Raw genomic sequence first — 16422 nt, 5'->3', positions numbered from 1 at the left:
CCTGTCTCGCCTAAGTGAACGAGGGCAGACTGTCCTCCCTGGAGTTCTTCTGAGTGCCACCGGTGTTTAATTATCTGTTGTCAGCTATTTTAAATTTTAGGTTTATTTTATTGCTATCTTAATTGGATTTTATCTTGTTAAGATTTATTGTTGGAGGCCTTCAGCCGTGAAAGAGTTGCATTCGGTACAGATTTGACTATGTGCCGCTTTGGTTGTAAGGTTATTGAAATTACAATAAATGACAATTAGAAGCAGAAAAGCACCTCAACCCTTGGCCCTTTCCACAATCCTATTACCTGCTCTGCCCAGAGGGTTTAGCTGGCGTTTCATGAACACTTAACTCTTTCTCTGCGAGCTATCTTATTACAGTGATCATTTCCCCCAAAATGGGTTGGCGGCAATAAAATATTTTCACATCCAGAGGAGAGAGTTACCAATTAAAATTTCGTGAAAAGATTTCGCCGCAATGAAAAATTCCTTTGTTTCAAAGATTGCCATCACAACTCGTTTATCATATCCATGACATTGTCTCCTCTGTTTCGTAATAATACAAAATAAGTTGTCCTTCTTTGGACTTCTTCTGTCAATCCCATTTGGTAGGAATACGTCAAGTTGAAAGAAGAGAGCGAGAGAGAGGGTGATAAACCCCTTCCCTTGAAAATTTCTCTCCTTCATACCTCCTCATCTGTTACCACAGATGACGTGTCACTGGTCTCCTTTGCACTGGGGTTGCAGTACACGCGAGGTGCTTAGTTGCTTCCATCGCCCTGTGTGGAACACATAAGTTCTAATTAAGAGTTCACCAACTTGCGGTCTTCTACAGTTGTTCTCCCCTGCGCAGAAAATAGTTCGTAGATCTTGAGTGCCTTATCTTGAGGCTGTAAAAAACTCTTAGCGAAGAAGTAGTACTGTATGAATCACAAAATTTTCAATTAGTTTGTTTACATGGGATGCCAGTCGCTTTATATTAGCAGAATACGATAAACTGCACAAATATGTTCCACTTTATGAATCACAAATCATTTCAATTCTTCACACGTTCATACAAAATAAAGAAAACACTGAACTGCGTATTTGCGTAGTTACCATCAAATCGTTTTCAGTTACATGCCCAAACGACCAGAGCTCGTTAATTAAGTTCTTGACCGATACCGACCAAGGCAGACAACATGTCTGTCCTCCGAGACTGCCGAACCAGCTCTGATCTTACAGCCGAACCACTTCGTCCTCCATCCATGTTAGGTGCGATCCGAAGGTCTCTGAAGTGCTTCGTTTGCCTTTTTGTTAAGCAACTGGTTACTATTCCGCTGTTAATTAAAATTTTGTGAAAATGGAATGAGAGCCTGCTATTGAGAGATGATTTCCCACGAAATGCAAATAAATTCACTGTTTAGTTTTTCTAATGTTAGTAGCAGAAGATTATCATGCTGGTGCGAAAATTCCGAACGCAGCAGCCAATCTCGGAGACGGAACACAATGTAGGCGATCTTTCTCACGATAGCCGTACAGAACAAACCATCTGTCATCGGTACCTCGCACCACTTACGTCATCTTGCCACTCCTGCCCCCTCAGCTGCTGTAAGAAGAGCTTCTTGTAGCCGAATATGATGGCTGCAAAGCCAGAAATATTACAGCGATCCCAAACCACACACCAGTACGCTAATAAAGGACAGACAAGTGTAACGTAGGAAGTCTCTTTAGTAGACCTATTGCATCTTGTAAATGTTCTGCTAAAAAAACACAGTTTGTCTTCCGTAAAACATTATCTATGTGATCTTTCCAGTTTAGGTATTTGTAATTGCGGTTGCGAGGTGTGTAGGTGAACTGACTACCTTTAAATTTGTGTGATTTGCCGTGTAACCGACTGATTTTTTTTGTACTCATGTGGATGAACTCAGACTTTTTCTTATTCAGAGACAATCACCACTTTTCGCATCATACAGATATCTTGTCTAAGTCACTTTGCTATTGGTTTTGATCTTCTGATAACATTACGAGACGGTCAATGACAGCATCAGCTGCAAATAGTCTGCAGTAGTGTTCAGATTATCTCCTAAATCGTTTACATCGATTAGGAGCAGCCGAGAGCCTATAACAGTTCCTTGTGGAATGCCGGATATCGCTTGCGTTTTACGCGATGATTTTGCGTCCATTACCGCCTGTTGTGACCTTTCTGACAGGAAGTCAGCTTTCTGACAAGAATCATGAATTCAGTCGCACAACTGAAGCGGCCTTCCAAGTTCCGGAAGGAGGAGCAGAGGTTGAACAGAATGGCGACATCATTGCAGAATCTGGAACGGTGCCACGATGAAGACTATAGTCTCCCGCCCCGTATTGTCGCAGGAGACGGGTGGTGTTATCATTGTGAGCCAGGGAGCGAGCGTCACAGCCAGCAATGGCATCAACCTGGGAGCCAGTATCTAGAGCCTGTTGTATATCATGCACAAAGAGGGACAGCTGTATCTCGCATGACCGCTGTTCCCGAAAACCGTGCTGGTTTCTGCAGATGAGCTTCTCAGAGTCTAGAAAGGTTATTATGTCTGAACAAAAAATATGTTCCATGATTCTACAACAAATCGATGTCAGTGAAATTGGCCGATTTTCTACCCTTTTTATAGATTGCTACGACCTGGGTCTTCTTCCAGTCCCGTGGAACTTTCCGCTGTTCCAATGATCTCTGATAGATGATGGATAAGAATGGTGCTATATTTGTAGCATAGCAAACATATAATCTTACGGGGACACCGTCTGTGCCAGATGCCTTCCTGGCGTCTAAGAATCTCAACTGTTTTACAACCCAGTTACACTAAACACTATCTCAGCCATCCTTGCGTTTGTTCGATAGTTGAAAGGGGGAATGGTGCTGCAGTCCTCTACCGTAAACGAGTTTTTGAAAGCTAAATTTAGAATTTCGGCCTTCTGTTTATCGTCATCAGCTACATTACCCGTACTGCGCTTGCACGTACTTTTCAATATCCAAGATTGCGGATAATTGCATCCACACCTCCTTTGCTGATTGACAGGTGCAGCGCCAACTGCCGAGTCGTAATGCGTCCGTCCTCGCGGATGCCATCATCAGCTCGCTGCGACATGTCAGGTGTGACAGCCATGGATGGTCTCCCAGTCTCCGCCGAACCGCTTTCTGATGACCTCAACCTCCGTGCCCGGCGGCTAACTGCACTTCTGTCGACAGCAGATGCTCCATAGACTTTGCACAAGCATTTGCGAATATTTCCCACAATTTCTTTCTCTGCAGTCAGAAAGTCAATGGCGGCACGTTGCTTGTAACGTTCGTCACCTACAGACGCCATTTTGAAAATGTCCTGCAACTATTCTATCCGTCGGAAGTGACGGAAACTCGGCGCGCTAACTCAGGGGACTTCAAATAACACACTCCTGGAAATGGAAAAAAGAACACAGTGACACCGGTGTGTCAGACCCACCATACTTGCTCCGGACACTGCGAGAGGGCTGTACAAGCAATGATCACACGCACGGCACAGCGGACACACCAGGAACCGCGGTGTTTGCCGTCGAATGGCGCTAGCTGCGCAGCATTTGTGCACCGCCGCCGTCAGTGTCAGCCAGTTTGCCGTGGCATACGGAGCTCCATCGCAGTCTTTAACACTGGTAGCATGCCGCGACAGCGTGGACGTGAACCGTATGTGCAGTTGACGGACTTTGAGCGAGGGCGTATAGTGGGCATGCGGGAGGCCGGGTGGACGTACCGCCGAATTGCTCAACACGTGGGGCGTGAGGTCTCCACAGTACATCGATGTTGTCGCCAGTGGTCGGCGGAAGGTGAACGTGCCCGTCGACCTGGGACCGGACCGCAGCGACGCACGGATGCATGCCAAGACCGTAGGATCCTACGCAGTGCCGTAGGGGACCGCACCGCCACTTCCCAGCAAATTAGGGACACTGTTGCTCCTGGGGTATCGGCGAGGACCATTCGCAACCGTCTCCATGAAGCTGGGCTACGGTCCCGCACACCGTTAGGCCGTCTTCCGCTCACGCCCCAACGTCGTGCAGCCCGCCTCCAGTGGTGTCGCGACAGGCGTGAATGGAGGGACGAATGGAGACGTGTCGTCTTCAGCGATGAGAGTCGCTTCTGCCTTGGTGCCAATGATGGTCGTATGCGTGTTTGGCGCCGTGCAGGTGAGCGCCACAATCAGGACTGCATACGACCGAGGCACACAGGGCCAACACCCGGCATCATGGTGTGGGGAGCGATCTCCTACACTGGCCGTACACCACTGGTGATCGTCGAGGGGACACTGAATAGTGCACGGTACATCCAAACCGTCATCGAACCCATCGTTCTACCATTCCTAGACCGGCAAGGGAACTTGCTGTTCCAACAGGACAATGCACGTCCGCATGTATGCCGTGCCACCCAACTTGCTCTAGAAGGTGTAAGTCAACTACCCTGGCCAGCAAGATCTCCGGATCTGTCCCCCATTGAGCATGTTTGGGACTGGATGAAGCGTCGTCGTCTCACGCGGTCTGCACGTCCAGCACGAACGCTGGTCCAACTGAGGCGCCAGGTGGAAATGGCATGGCAAGCCGTTCCACAGGACTACATCCAGCATCTCTACGATCGTCTCCATGGGAGAATAGCAGCCTGCATTGCTGCGAAAGGTGGATATACACTGTACTAGTGCCGACATTGTGCATGCTCTGTTGCCTGTGTCTATGTGCCTGTGGTTCTGTCAGTGTGATCATGTGATGTATCTGAACCCAGGAATGTGTCAATAAAGTTTCCCCTTCCTGGGACAATGAATTCACGGTGTTCTTATTTCAATTTCCAGGAGTGTACATGGTAACGTTTTCGGCTGAGAAAAACGCGATGCATTACTTTCCGGGCAGCTCTCGTATGACTGAAGAATTAACAAAATCTTTCAAACAGTTTCAATGTGACAAACTATTTGTTCTGTCTCGGGTTCTTCGGCCGACGTTCGTCTGACGATTTTACTGACGTTTCGCCAGCACGAGTGGCTGGCATTGTGAGACCGATCATGTAATAAAATTCATCGACACGGAAGTTCTGGCTGTAGAGAAGCACTATCACACTCGCTTGTTTAGAGAAGCTGTAGAAATACACAAACACGGGAACAGCTTCAACAAGAAAGAGGAAAGCCTTAAAGCCGTCGGCACACGGAGCGTGCTGTCAAACGTTAACGTTGAGCGTGCCAAGTTCAACGTGCTGCTGAACGCTCAGGAACGATGCGACTTGTGCATACGGTACGTGGGCCCCAACGTGGTATACGCGATCGCAATGCACTCCAGCGGCAGTTGTGGGATGTTTCTAGTTCTTAAATCACATTGTTTACTCAACGGGCGCGCGTAAAATTCCCACGTTAGCTCTATTAAAATCGCGCATTTCCTCCATTATCCACGAAAAGGAAAGTACCATGTTCAATCAATAAGGACACAGACTTATAAAAGTTCCATTTCATACAGTGCGGTAAAAATTTGGAATACTTCTCCGCATAAGATAAACATTATTTCATCATGAAACTTCCTGGCAGATTAAAACTGTGTGCCCGACCGAGACTCGAACTCGGTACCTTTGCCTTTCGCGGACAAGTGCTCTACCAACTGAGCTACCGAAGCACGACTCACGCCCGGTACTCACAGCTTTACTTCTGCCAGTACCTCGTCTCCTACCTTCCAAACTTTACAGAAGCTCTCCTGAGGTCGTGCATTATCCTGCTGACATGTAGGGTTACCCTGTGTTTTCGTTACCCTGTGACACCAATATGATTCTGAATGCGTTTTTTAAGAGTGGATCATAGCTGGACGTCCTGCACTGTTTGTAACTTACGAGGAGTTCGCCTTTGATCTGGTGGTGTGAATCTTTGTAATCACTATGACACGACATTTTTTACTCGGTGTTCAAGGTGCAAGGTAATGGTTTGTTCTGAACATTTCTTGAATGTCGACGATATCCATTTTGTGAACTGTGATATATATGTCCCTTACAAGATTAATCTCTACATCTCCCGCATACTCGCTTTGTGTCGCACATGGTGAGTCATTAGCAGATAATATTTCTCCCGTCATAATTGTTAATATAACACTTTCGAATGACACTTACTAAAGGCCGAACTTGCGACCTCGCACACAAGGGGTTCCTTGTCAGGAAAGTAAATGACGCCGGCCGCTGTGGTCGAGCGTTTCTAGGCGCTTCAGTCCGGAACCGCGTTGCTGCTACGGTCGCAGGTTCGAATCCCGCCTCGGGCATGGATGTGTGTGATGTCCTTAGGTTAGTTAGGTTTAAGTAGTTCTAAGTCTAGGGGACTGATGACCTCAGATGTTTAGTCCCATAGTGTTTCGAGCCATTTGAACCATTTGAAAGTAAATGACGTCCAAGTTTCTCAATTATTCCTTTTAGACACTCGAATTCCTATCTCCAACTTCAATTTTAGCCCTTTGCGGATCCCTCTAGTACCGTAGAAATTTTTGCCTGATGTCTTAACACACCACGGCACGATTCTGCGATCTTAGGCAGCGCTACGATGGCGTCAGAAACTGGCTCTTAACGTGGAAACACAGGTATAGTTCGGCTTGCTGAGCTTCTTAAAGACTGCAGCTGCTGTTTGAGCCTTTGTAGCTTCTGGCGATGTGTCCATCGTTGTAAGAAAACACATTAGGCAGGGAAACACGCTTTGGACCATGACCTAATGACCATAAAGCAAATATCGCCAAAAGTCCTATCATCCTGTCCGTTTTCTAGTCAATGTTTTCTCAGTATTCTTTTCCTCGACGATTCTTCTTATCTTACCAGACCATTTCATATTCATCATTATAGCACCATATCGCAAATACTTCGATTCTCTTCTTTATACAGTTTTCTCATAGCCCATGATTCACACCCTAGAACTTCCATAGTACTCCAGACGTACGCTCTCAAAAAATTCTCCCTCAAATTAAAGCGTAAGTTTGTCATTAGTATACTGTGCTGAAAGTAGAAAGCTCTTTTTGCCTGTGACAGCTTCTTACGTCGTCCTTACTTCTACCGTCCCAAATGCGAATATGAAAGACAAAGTGAGACTGTCGCATTGTAGGACTGACAAGAATTTAAATGAATTTCATAACCATATCACGGGTTCTCAAGTTTTCAACAACACGAATGTGACCGAATAAAAAATTCTCAAAAAGAATCATCTGATTTTGCACGTCTGTATTTCTGAAACTAATAAACATGTACAGGGAATTTTGTTTTTTCATAGGCGTTCAGTACGCTTCCCTTGAGAAGCTCGGCATATGTCAGAGCGGTATTCGAATTGTTCCCACAGTGCAGCGAGCATGTCTTGAGTTATAGTTTCCACAGCTGCTGTTATGCGATGTCTCAGTTCATTCATTGCTGTTGGTAACGCAGGCACGTCAACAGTCTTTTATAAACCCCGACAAAAAATACACTACTGGCCATTATAATTGCTACACCAAGAAGAAATGCAGATGACAAACGGGTATTCATTGGACAAATACTATACTAGAACTGAGATGTGATTACATTTTCACGCAATTTGGGTGCATAGATCCTGAGAAATCAGTACCCAGAACAACCACCTCTGACCGTAATAACGTCCATGATACGCCTGGGCATTGAGTCAAGCAGAGCTTGGATGGCGTGAACAGGTACAGCTGCACATGCCGCTTCAACACGATACCGCAGATCATCAAGAGTAGTGACAGGCGTATTGTGACGAGTTGCTCGGCCACCATTGACGAGACGTTTTCAGTTGGTGATAGATTTGGAGAATGTGCTGGCCAGGGCAGCAGTCGAACATTTTCTGTACCCAGAAAGGCCCGTACAAGACCTGCAACATGCGGCATGCGGTCGCACATTATCCTGCTGAAATGTAGGGTTTCGCAGGGATCGAATGTAGGGTAGAGCCACGGGTCGTAACACATCTGAAATGTAACGTCCACTGTTGAAAGTGCCGTCAATGCGAGAAAGAGGTGACCGAGACGTGTAACCAATGGCACCCCAACTCATACCATCACGCTGGTTGATGCGCCAGTATGGCGATAACGAATACACGCTTCAAATGTGCGTTCACCACGATGTCGCCAAACACGGATGCGACCATCATGATATGCTGTAAACAGAACATGGATTCATCCGAAAAAATGACGTTTTGTCATTCGTGCACCCAGGTTCGTCGTTGAGTACACCATCGCCGACGCTCCTGTCTGTGATGCAGCGTCATGGGCAACCGCAGCCATAGTCTCCGAGCTGATAGTCCATGCTGCTGCAAACGTCGTCGAACTGTTCGTGCAGATGGTTGTTGTCTTGCAAACGTCCCCATCTGTTGACTCAGGGATCGAGACGTGGCTGCACGATCCGTTTCAGCCATGCGGATAAGATGCCTGTTATGTCGACTGCTAGTGATACGAGGCCGTTGGGATCCAGCACGGCGTTCCATATTACCCTCCTGAACCCACCGATTCCATATTCTGCTAACAGTCATTGGATCTCGACCAACGCGAGCAGCAATGTCACGATACAATAAACCGCAATTGCGATAGGCTACAATCCGACCTTTATGAAAGTCGGAAACGTGATGGTACGCATTTATCCTGCTTACACGAGGCATCACAACAACGTTTCACCAGGCAACGCCGGTCAACTGCTGTTTGTGTATGAGAAATCGGTTGGAAACTTCCCTCGTGTCAGCACGTTGTAAGTGTTGCCACCGGTGCCAACCTTGTGTGAATGCTCTGAAAAGCTAATCATTTGCATATCACAGCATCTTCTTCCTGTCGGTTAAATTTCGCGTCTGTAGCACGTCATCTTCGTGGTGTAGCAATTTTAATGGCCAGTAGTGTAATAACATACAGTCAGGCCCGGTGAACTTTAAGGCCAGTAATGTAAGGCTGAATCATTTAGCCCCGTGCCACCGATCCATCGTTCAGTAATCCTTTGATTTAAAAATCCCCACACTACCATATGCCAGTGTGACGGTGTCCCATCCTCCTGGTGAATGATGTCGTTCGAATCACTCTAACTGTGGGAAACGAAAGTTCTCAAACATATCGAGATAAGTGCCTCCTGTAACAGTGTTTTCGGCAAAGAAAAATGGACCATACACCTTTTCCCGTGGAACTACACAAAACACATTAAATTTTTGACAGTCCCTCTCATGTTGTACAACTTCATGTGGTTGTTCTGTACCCCATATTTTCACGTTATGGCAGTTCACCTTTCCATTTAAATGGAATGTTGCCTCGTCACTAAACACTAAGTGTGGAACAAAACTGTCATGCTCCATCTTGGGAAGAACGAAATTACAAAACTGCACACGTTGTTGTTTGTCACCTTCACGAAGAATTTTCAGTAGCTGAATTTTGTATGGTTTCTTGCGTAAACGTTGACGCAGCACATACAGACGGATATCGGGGACATGTCGAGCTGCACGGCGAACGGATTTCTGCGGACTCCTTGTGAAATTATGGCGGATGTGTCCGACGTCTGTGTCAGACACTCGGGGACGGCCCGGCGATTTGCCTTTACACAAACAATATGTTTCTCGGAATTGTTCATGCCATCGTCTGATGCTCTGTGCTGTAGGAGGGTCCACGAAAGTCGCGCTTAACAGTTATTACTCACCGCACTGAGCAAAACGCAGAACACAAAACGCTTCTGTTGTCCCGAAGCTATTTTGACTAGAACTGAAGTGGCCGCACACTGCTGCCACCTAGCGGGAACCATGTAAGACTCGAGAGTTTGTTCTTTCCAACAGTACGTTGTTCGTGCATATTTCTCAAATAAAATAATAGTTATGATTTTTTTAAAATCGGGTGGTTCTTTTTGATAAACCCTGTACTTCTTGTTTAGGCTGTGTTCACCTGTAGAGGTAGACAGGATCTGCAAAACAACATATAAGACGCTGCTGTGTTCGATTATACTGGGCTATTGAAAAAGACAGAACAGATTTCAAACACTTATTGCTTTCAAACTAGAAAACATTGGAACACAATTCCAACGATTCTGGAAAGAGAAAAGTTCGAATTTTTATCCGTGCAATGTGAGCACCATGAGTTACACGACAAATATCAAATCGGTGGCTAATGTCCTGCCTCACACGAAGCAACTGGTCTCTCGTTAACGAACTTACAGCTTTAACAAGGCGATGTCGCAGACCTTCAAGAGTGTCAGGCATAGGCGGGATAAGAAATGCGGTCTTTTACTTAGTCTCACAGATAAGTCACAAGGTATGAGGTCTGCAGACCTGGGAGGCCACCGATGGTAAAGTTCATATTCTGCTCTTCCAGTCCAACGTCTCAGCCACGGTATTGACATTTGTCGTGTAACGCATGGTGCTCACACTGAATGCATAAGAATTTGAACTTTTCTCTTTCCACAAACGTTGGAATTGTGTTTCTATCCTTTGTAGTTGGGAAGCAATACATGTTTAAAATCTGTTCCTTCACTCTGAATAGCCCTGCATAAGGAGAAAGCTTAAAACTTAATAATTCATATTTAATGTACAGTAACAATGGAAAGTAGCAGATGTGCTGCCTGTGTGTACATAATATGCCTTTATCTACTCGTAGTCCTTGAAAACGGATAGATTAACACGGAAAACAGAGTTCTTCGATCTCAGTTTTCACCACCTAGCACTGACTATTTGCAACATCCAAAATAGTGATATAGTCCTCGATTGCAACAGGATTCTTGAGCAGACTCTTAAAAAATTAGAATCAGTAGAAGAATACTGGAGCTTTTTGTGGTATTCAATCACTTACCACTTTTCGAGAAAAGTATCGAAGGTGGATAGATTAAGTTTTCTTTTACTTGCCTATTTAATTTAATATTTTGATTTTATCTATCTTGAAATTTGGGCACTCAAAATTTTCAGTTTTTTTTTTTTAATTTTGACGTTTATTACTGGAAATAACATGGAACACGTTATTTTGAGCGGTTTTAACACTCAGGTTGAAAAATCGATGTAACCGATAAACGGTTGTTTCAGCGACAACCGCCATCCATAAACAATCCTACGAATTGCGTGATGATTTCAGCAAACCGTTTTGGATTTGAGTTAATTTTCAAACATCTCCACAGCGACACGTCAAGCGAAGAGGAATGAACCGAAAATTGATCCATGCGGAACTGTGCATACTTCTGGTTTCCTCCAAATCAATAACATTTTGTTCTCTACAAGAATTATTCAGCACCCCTTTTAGAGATTCATTCATAGAGTTATATTGCAAATTGCCGCCCTTTGTCCAGTGGAATAAACAGGAATGTACCGATAACTGATCCCTGTGTATTGTACACATTTCTGATTGCATCCGAATCACTAAATTTGTCTCCACTACCAGAATTATTCAGCATCTCTATTTTGTGTCCTGTGCCTTGAATTTCAAATCCCTCAACAATATCACTGTGAAGCTGCTCATATACCTGATTTGCGGTAACTCGCTAGTATTTTTTTCTTTCCAGAATTGTTCTGCACCACTCCCTTACGTCCTATGTATAGACTTATATTTCAGACTCTTCCAAAGTGCCTCATGGAGTGAATGAGAATAGACAAAAAAGTGATGCTTGTGGAACAGTTCATTCTACTCATTTCTTCCAACTAAATAAAATTTGCTTACGTTCCACAAACACTCAGTCTCCCTATTGTGTCTAACAATTTGAATTTGAATGCTCTCCATAGTGGTATGCGGAGTGAACAGCAGAGAACCAAACATTGATCCCTACGGAACTGTGCGAATTTATGATTTCGTTGCACTCACTAAAATTTGGAACTGTGCACTTTTATGATTTCTTTGCCCTCACTCAAATTTGCTTCCCCTCCAGAATTATTGTGAACCTCTCTAGTGTGTAACACAAATCATAATTTCATATCCCTCCATGCTCTCTTGTAAAGTGATCTGATGTGGACCCAGAATTGATCACTGTGTAACTACTCATATTCCTGATTTCCCATAGACCACTATTTTTTTCCTTCCAGAATTATTCACTACTACTCTTCCGTATCGTAAGTGTAGACTGAAATTTCAACCTCTTCACAGCATCTCGCTGAGTGAATATGAGTGGACCAAAAATTGATCTTCCTGGAACTGTACATTTTTTCCTGATTTCTCCAAACTCAATAAAATTTGCTTTCCTTTGAGAAATATTCAACCCAACTTTTTTTGTTCAACAAGTTAAATTTCAGACTTGTCCATAGTGGTTTGTGGAGTGAATAGCAGTGAACCAAAAATTGATCTACATTTACATCTACATCTACATCTACATTTATACTGCGCAAGCTACCCAACGGTGTGTGGTGGAGGGCACTTTACGTGCCACTGTCATAACCTCCCTTTTCTGTTCCAGTCGCGTATGGTTCGCGGGAAGACCGACTGCCGGAAAGTCTCCGTGCGCGCTCGAATGTCTCTAATTTTACATTCGTGATCTCGTCGGGAGGTATAAGTAGAGGGAAGCAATATATTCGATACCTCATCCAGAAACGCACTCTCGAAACCTGGACAGCAAGCTACACCGCGATGCAGAGCGCATCTCTTGCAGAGTCTGCCACTTGAGTTTGTTAAACATCTCCGTAACGCTATCACGCTTACCAAATAACCCTGTGACGAAACGCGCCGCTCTTCTTTGGATCTTCTCTATCTCCTCCGTCAACCCGATCTGGTACGGATCCCACACTGATGAGCAATACTCAAGTATAGGTCGAACGAGTGTTTTGTAAGCCACCTCCTTTGTTGATGAACTAGATTTTCTAAGGACTCTCCCAATGAATCTCAATCTGGTACCCGCCTTACCAACAATTAATTTTATGTGATCATTCCACTTCAAATCGTTCCGCACGCATACTCCCAGATATTTTACAGAAGTAACTGCTACCAGTGTTTGTTCCGCTATCATATAATCATACAATAAAGGATCCTTCTTTCTATGTATTCGCAATTAATTACATTTGTCTATGTTAAGGGTCAGTTGCCACTCCCTGCACCAAGTGCCTATCCGCTGCAGATCTTCCTGCATTTCGCTACAATTTTCTAATGCTGCAACTTCTCTGTATACTACAGCATCATCCGCGAAAAGCCGCACGGAACTTCCGACACTATCTACTAAGTCATTTATATATATTGTGAAAAGCAATGGTCCCATAACACTCCCCTGTGGCACGCCAGAGGTTACCTTAACGTCTGTAGACGTCTCTCCATTGATAACAACATGCTGTGTTCTGTTTCCTAAAAACTCTTCAATCCAGCCACATAGCTGGTCTGATATTCCGCAGGCTCTTACTTTGTTTATCAGGCGACAGTGCGGAACTGTATCGAATGCCTTCCGGAAGTCAATTCCTTCCCACTCAGTAACATTTTCTCCCCTTCCAAAATTATTCTGAACCTATTTTGTGTGTAATGTCAGTCATAATTTCAAAGCTTTCCACACCGCCTTGTGGAGTAGTTCGGACTGGACCCAGAACTGAACCTTGTGGGATACAGTCTCCGAGTTCTGCCACACAGTCGCAGGCAGGGAGATCGTGAGGCTGGCTGGTCGCAGAGTGAAATGAGGGCACGGGATCGGCTCGCCTTGCGGCGCCCTCAGATTAGCTACACGCTACAAAAAGGCGAGAAGTGAGCGAGGTGCAGCGGCGGCGGCAGTGGCGGTGTTCCAGCGCGGAGCGCCGTGGCCTCAGATGTGGAGCGGCCTCAGGCGGCTGACAGTCTGGAGCCGAGCTGCGAGCTGCAGCCGTGTGTCGGTCGCCTTGACGGCGTTCACTCGGTTAAGGCCGCTGAATATCTCAGCCCATTGTCTGCTGGGCGGAAGCCGGCGCAGTGTGTGGGCCGGTCGCGCCGACTACAGCTCATTAGCTCCGGCCCTACCCTACCGTACTCGCTCACCTTGAGCCAGCCACTGCACCGGCGGTCCATCTGGACGTAACTTACAGCGCGGCCAAGTAGGATCACGTTTCCTGTTCGCGTCACTGTAAATAAAACATGTCAATCCAAGTACATTAACAATGGCACTACACAGAAATTTACACAAAAAAAACTAGTGACTGTCACACCGATTTACAAAGCTGTGGAGCTATCCTTGTATTCATAGGTGGAACGTAAGACTTGCTCAGTAATTCTGTAAGGGAATCAACTTTTACTGGCTTGGAGGAAATCATGAAATATATGAAGTTCCACAAGGATGAGTTTTGGGTCCACTCCAAATAGCTCCACGAGGGACAGTGGATAAGTTAGAAATTTAACTCATCACATGGGACATGAAAGGGAAAGACAAGAAAGTATAGCGGCTTGGGAGAAATCAGTAATGTGTGCACTAGCACAGTTTCCCAGGGATCACTTTTTCTGTCCAGTCCAGGTCACTCCATGAGACCATACGACACTGTTGGGAGGTGTGGGACACATAAGTGGTACTAAATACTTCTTGAGAGAAATAAAATTTTAGTTACTTACATATATGATGATGATGATGATGATGTCCCATACTCCGTGACGGAGCGTAGGGAAACGATGGGGGAGACCCGCACTGCACGAGCAGCGGATGTATATTGTTGTGGTCTTCAGTCCTGAGACTGGTTTGATGCAGCTCTCCATGGTACGCTATCCTGTGCAAGCTTCTTCATCTCCCAGTACCTACTGCAGGGTGGTCCATAGTTAGTGACCGGGCCAAATATCTCACGAAATAAGCGTCAAACGAAAAAACTACAAAGAACGAAACTCGTCTAGCTTGAAGGGGGAAACCAGATGGCGCTATGGTTGGCCCGCTAGATGGCGCTGCCATAGATCATAGGGTAACAACTGCGTTTTTTAAATAAGAACCCGCTTTCCTCACTACATATTCGTGTAGTACGTAAAGAAATATGAATGTTTTAGTTGGACCACTTTTTTCGCTTTGTGACAGATGCCGCTTTAATAGTCACAAACATACGGCTCACAGTTTTAGACGAACAGTTGGTAACAGGTAGATTTTTTAAATTAAAATACAGAACGTAGATACGTTTGAACATTTTATTTCGGTTGTTCCAATATGATTCATCTACCTTCGTGAACTTATCATCTCTGAGGACGCATGCTGTTACAGTTTGATTACTTGTGAATACAACATTAATGCAATAACTGCTCAAAACGATGTCCGACAACCTCAATGCATTTGGCAATAGGTGTAACGACATTCCTCTCAACAGCGAGTAGTTCGCCTTCCGTAATGTTCGCGCATGCGCTGACGCATGTTGTCAGGCTTTGTCGGTGGATCACGATAGCAAATATCCTTCAACTTTCCCCACAGAAAGCAATCCGGGGACGGCAGATCCGGTGAACGTGCGAGCTTCGACGACCAATCCACCTGTCGTGAAACACGTAATTCAATAATGCTTCAACCGCACGCGAGCTATGTGCCGGACATCCATCATGTTGGAAGTACATCGCCATTCTGTCATGCAGTGAAACATCTTGTAGTAACATCGGTAGAACATTACGTAGGAAATCAGCATACATTGCACCATTTAGATTGTCATCGATAAAATGAGGGCCAATTATCCTTCCTCCCATAATGCCGCACCATACATTAACCCGCCAAGGTCGCTGATGTTCAACTTGTCGCAGCCATCGTGGATATCCCGTTGCCTAATAGTGCATATTATGCCGGTTTACGTTACCGCCGTTGGTGAATGACGCTTCGTCGCTAAACAGAACGCGTTCAAAAAATCTGTCTTCGTCCCGTAATTTCTCTTGTGCCCAGTGGCAGAACTGTGCACGACGTTCAAAGACGTCGCCATGCAATTCCTGGTGCATAGAAATATGGTACGGGTGCAATCGATGTTGATGTAGCATTCTCAACACCGACGATTTTGAGATTCCCGATTCTCGCGCAATTTGTCTGCTACTGAAGTGCGGATTAGCCGCGACAGCAGCTAGAACACCTACTTAGGCATCGTCATTTGTAGCAGGTCGTCGTTGACGTTTCACATGTGGCTGAACACTTTCTCTTTCATTAAATATCGTAACTATCCGGCGAACGGCCAGCCACTTGGATGACGTCGAGACAAGGATACCGAGCAGCATACATAGCACACGCCCGTTGGGCATTTTGATCACAATAGCCATACATCAACACGATATCGACCTTTTCCGCGATTGGTAAACGATCCATTTTAACGCGGGTAATTAATCACGAGGCAAATACCGTCCGCACTGGCGGAATGTTACGTGATACCACGTACGTATACGTTTGTGACTATTACAGCGCCATCTATCACAAAGCGAAAAAAGTGATCCAACTAAAACATTCATATTTCTTTACGTACTACACGAATATGCAACAAAAAGTGGGGGTTCCTATTTAAAAAAAACGCAGTTGATATCCGTTTGACCTATGGCAGCGCCATTTAGCGGGCCAACCATAGGGCCATCTGGTTTCCCTCTTCAAGATAGACAAGTTTCGTT

Source organism: Schistocerca americana, chromosome 10, assembly GCF_021461395.2.
Source record: "Schistocerca americana isolate TAMUIC-IGC-003095 chromosome 10, iqSchAmer2.1, whole genome shotgun sequence".
NCBI classification, from domain to species: Eukaryota; Metazoa; Arthropoda; class Insecta; order Orthoptera; family Acrididae; genus Schistocerca; species Schistocerca americana.
This window is presented reverse-complemented; position numbering follows the sequence as displayed.